This window comes from Macrobrachium nipponense, chromosome 1 (assembly GCF_015104395.2).
Source record: "Macrobrachium nipponense isolate FS-2020 chromosome 1, ASM1510439v2, whole genome shotgun sequence".
In the NCBI taxonomy this organism is placed as follows: domain Eukaryota; kingdom Metazoa; phylum Arthropoda; class Malacostraca; order Decapoda; family Palaemonidae; genus Macrobrachium; species Macrobrachium nipponense.
The window spans coordinates 52599587-52604752 of NC_087200.1; positions in this window are offsets into that span (position 1 = coordinate 52599587).

Sequence of the window (5166 nt, forward strand, 5' to 3'; positions counted from 1 at the left end):
GAAGAAGATGCGCCTTCGGTAATAAAGAAGGCTAGAAAACAGTCAGACTCTGGGTCTGGAGGAGATCCTAGAGCGCCTTCCAGATCCCCCTCTCCTGATTCGAAAGATTCCTCAACCAGGAAAATTTTAATGAATATGCAGGAGCAATTAGCCTCTTTGGTAGGAGTTCTTTCTAAGGAGCCTACTCGTAAGAAGGATGATAGGCTTCCTATTAAAAGATCTAAATACCGATCTCCTGTCACGTGCAACGAGCCTTCCGGAGGAGGTGTCGCACAGGCAACCATCTCTGGCGGAAACGGAGCGTTAGACAGGAGAGAAGTAAGAAAGGAAGTTACTCCTGCCAAGCGTTTGGCGCCAGCCAGGAGCCAGGCGCCGAGTAGGCGCAAAGAGCCAGAGTATTCTGTAAAACGTTCAAGATCTTCAACCAAGCGCCAAGATTTAACTGAAGAAGAGGAAGCTCCTGTTAGGAGTAGAGCGCCTGCTAAGCGCAATGTACTTGTTAAACGAAAGGCGCCTACCATGATCAATACTCCTACTAAACACCAGGAGTATTCAGAGCTAGTTACGCCTTCCAAAGATCAGGAGTATTTGGAGCGACATACTCCTGCCAGGCGCCAGGAGTCTTCTGACCTCGATACTCCTGCCAGGCGCCAGGAGTATTCTGAACTTAATACTCATCCCAGGCGCCAGGAGTATTTGGAACAAGATGCGCCTACCAGACGCCAGGAGTATTCGAAACGCGTTGCGCCTGCCAAGCACCAGGAGTATTCCAAACACGTTACTCCTTCCAGGCGCCAGGAGTATTCTGAGCGAGATACTCCTGCCGTGCGCCAGGCGCATTCCCTGCATGAAGAGCCTGACATCCGACAGGAGTCATCCAAGCGTCAATCTTTTTGCAAAGAGAGAACTAACTCTTAGTCCCTCTCCAATTAGAAGTGCTTCTTCGGAAAGGAAGAGATCGAGGGAAGAGACAGAGGAAAGAAGGGAGCCTTCTCCTTCCGAGCCTATGAACCCAGAAGATGCCTCGGAGGATGAAATTATTAGTAAGGAAGGATTTTCTAATTACAAAGTTCTTTCGTCCCTTCTTTTGGAAGAATATGGAGATTCTTTAACGCCAGCCGCTCCTCCTTCTCCACGCTCTGTGTTTTCGAGCACGAAAACGCACAAGTCTTCCTCTTTCCTGAAAATGAAGCCTGCTATATCTATGAGGAGGACACTACAATCTCTTGACTCCTAGTTCAAGAAAAAGAAGGAGTTAGGAAGGACAGTCTTTTGTATGCCTCCTGCTAAACTTACGGGGAGAAGAGGCATATGGTACAAAACGGGAGAGAATATGGGATTGTCTCTGTCCGTTTCGGCTGAGTCAGACTTCTCGAGTTTAGTAGACTCATCGAGAAGACACGCCTTAAATTCAGCAAAAGTAACATGGGGTCTTTCGGAAACGGACCACCTCCTCAAGGGACTTTTTCACACTTAAGAAGTTTTTAACTTCCTGGATTGGTCCCTTGGGGTTTCTTGCCAAGAAGTCTCATGAAAAGGAACAACTGAACCCAGAAACCTTAATAGCATCTTCACATGCATTGATAAGGCTGTTCAGATGGATCGGCGGAAGTATGCTCCCTCTTTGGTGCGGAATTTTAAAGAAGAGGGCGGTTCACAGTGCTTTCCTCACGAAGGCCGTCTCTTCCTTCGCAGAGGTCCGCCTTATTGTTTGCGCCTCTCTCAGAACATCTTTTTCCTTCGCCGTTGGTGAGGGACATTGCCCATTCACTAACTGAAAAGGCCACTCAGGATCTCCTTAGACAATCCTCAAGGAAAAATAGACCTGTGGCCAGTGAGGAAAAGAAAGGGGCTCGTCCAGCTCAGCAGCAGCCCTTTCGAGGAGGCCTTCCAGCTAGATCTATCACCAGAAGGAAGTCAACTGAGAAAAGGGGGAGGTCTTCCTTCCGTCCCTTTAAGAAGGGAAAGTGAGAAATCTATCCTCCAAACACCTGTAGGAGCCAGGTTACATTTCTTGCGAAAGCCTGGAAGACATAGGATCAGATCCTTGGACGATGTCAATCATCAAGAAGGGTTATTACATCCCATTACAGGACAGTCCTCCCTTGACAACATCACCGAGGGAAACTGTCCGCCAGATACAAGGACCCTGTTCTGATGGATACTCTTCGTCAAATGGTGGAACAGATGTGGGGGGACAAAAGAGCAATAGAGCTGGTTCTGGATCACAGCTCCCCGGGTTTTACAATCGCTTGTTTCATGTAGCAAAAGCCTTGGGGGGATGGAGACCAGTACTGGATGTAAGTGCGCTGAACAAATTCGTAAAGAACACAGAAGTTCAGCATGGGAACGTCTGCTTCAGTCCTTGCAGCACTGCGTCAAGAGATTGGATGGCGTCCCTAGACCTTCAGGACGCATATTTCCACATCCCGATTCACCATTCGTCGAGGAAGTACCTTTCGATTTATGTTCGAGGGAAGGATCTATCAGTTCAGGGCCCTGTGTTCGGCCTTTCCATGGCTCCCCAAGTCTTTACGAACGTGATGAAAAATGTATCAAGACACTTACATTTGAAAGGGATAAACATCTCCCTGTACCTGGACGACTGGCTCATCAGAGCAGGTCTCAAAAGCAGTGTTTGGAGGATCTGTCAACAACACTGGAATTGACAAAACAATCATTGGGATTGATCGTGAACCTCGAGAAGTCTCAGATGGTCCCCAGCCAGAACATGGTTTATCTGGGGATTCAGATGGATTCTCGGGGTTTTCGAGTTTTTCCCTCTCTCAAGAGAGAATAAGGAAAGGCTGTGCCACAGTATCGAGCTTCTTAGAGAAAGAGCGCATTTCAGCGAGGGAATGGTTGAGCCTTCCGGGGACCCTTTCCTCGCTCGAACAGTTCTTTCCCCTAGGAAGACTACATCTTCGTCCACTTCAGTTCTTCCTGAGAAGGAGTTGGAGTTGGAAGACAGGACAGCTCTCGGACACGTTTCCAATCTCGGAGGAAATAAAAAATCAATTTAAGGTGGTGGTTGATTCCCTTAAAAGAAAACAAAGGAGTATCCCTGGAAGTACGGAACCCAAACCTGACATTGTTCTCAGACGTGTCGGAGTCGGCTGGGGTGCAACATTGGGATCCAAAGAAGTGTCAGGCACCTAGTCGGCAGGACAGGTGTCATGGCACATAAATTGCAAAGAGCTTTTAGCAATTCACCTTGCGCTAAAGAGCTTCAAACACATGGTCAGAGGCAAGGTCGTACAGATAAACTCAGACAATACTACCCGCTCTGGCTTATGTCAAGAAACAAGGAGGACTCACTCTTTCGCTCTATACGAGCTGGCAAGGAGACCTGTTGATTTGGGCGAACCAAAGGAAGGTAGTTTTTTCTAACAAAGTTTGTCCAAGGGGAGAGAAGGAATGTGAGAGCGGACAGACTGAGCAGGAGGTTCCAGGTCCTTCCCACAGAATGGACACTCCACTCAGAAGTCTGTCAGAGCCTTTGGTATCTTTGGGGGAAGCCTCAAATAGATCTGTTCGCCACATTCTCTCCAAAAGGATAGACACATTTTGTGCCCTAGTAGAAAGATCCCAGGGCTCTATGCAACAGACGCCTTTCTCCTGGACTGGTCAGGCTAGATGTTTATGCTTTTCCCCGTTCAAGATACTGGGGGAATAGGTCAGAAAATTCGTGGCATCCGAAGGAACCAAAATGACTCTGATTGCTCCGTATTGGCCATCTCTGATTTGGTCACAGAGGTAATGGAGTGGACAGTGGACTTCCCAGATCTCTTCCAAACAGGATCGATCTGCTCAAACAACCCCACTTCGAGAGGTACCATCAAACCTACCCGCTCTTGCTCTGACTGCCTTTCGACTATCGAAAGACTTGTCAGAGCGAGAGGGTTTTCCTCGCAAGGCGGCAAGCGCAATTGCTAGAGCCCGCAGATCATCTACTAGGCGAGTGTATCAATCGAAGTGGGAGGTTTTCAGAAGTTGGTTGCAGGTCGAAGAAGCTGTCCTCTTCCAGTACCTCTGTGACCGAAATTGCGGATTTCCTTCTGTTTCTGAGAGAAAAGTCGCATCTCTCTGTACCGACTATTAAGGGGTACGGAGTATGCTTTCAGCGTTCTTAGAACAAGGATTAGATTTAACGAATGATAAAGATTTGCACGACCTCATTCGTTCCTTCGAAACATCAAAGTCAGTGGACCTAGGGTTCCAAGCTGGAACTTAGATGTGGTTCTTAAATTTCTATCCTCCGAAGAATTCGAACCACCACACACTGCTTCATTTCGTAATATCACTAGAAACGTGTTTATTTCTAATGTCTCTTGCAACGGCAAAAAGAGTCAGCGAGTTGCACGCCCTTGAATCACGAGTCGGCTTCAAAGGAGACTGCAATTTGTTCATTCCAGTCTCTCTTTCTTGCCAAAAATGAAAACCCTTCGAATCCCTGGCCCAGGAGCTTTCGAGGTAAAAGGACTTACTAGTTTGGTGGGCAGAGAGGCAGAAAGATCCCTTTGCCCAGTTAGAGCTCTTAAATTCTATCTGGACAGAAAAGAAGCATTGTTGGGGGGTTCGCAAAAAAGGGATTTGACGAAGGAAAAATCTATTTCTGGGTGATTGGCTCGTGTCGCCCTATGAAAGTATCCTTAATATCATTCTTTCTAGGTAAAATTAGCCTAAAATTACCAGAGAAAAACAAAATTAAGAAAATGTCAGTAAAACTGACTCGCTCACTCTTAAAAAGAAGTGTCGGTATGATATAGGGGCGAGTGTGGAACACTACCACGAGCCAAACACCAATTAGAACTTCCCTACCAGAATCCCCCCAAGAGAGAGCTGATACCAACGGGCGATTGCAGCTTATACTACTACTACTAGAGGACGCCACGGACAGCAGCGCCCCTAGCGGTCCATCCTTAATTAAAAAACATAAATACATCTTGTCCTGCAAGGGGGGGAAAACAAACCATAAAAAAGGGGGGGTTTCATAGGGCGACACGAGCCAATCACCCAGAAATAGATTTTTCCTTCGTCAAAATCCCTTTTCTGGGCTCAGCTCGTGTCGGCCTATGAAAGAGTACCAGAGAACAGACAAGATGGAAAAGGAAATAATGAAAAACAGTTTAAAATGATGGATATAATATAAGTAAATCAAATACA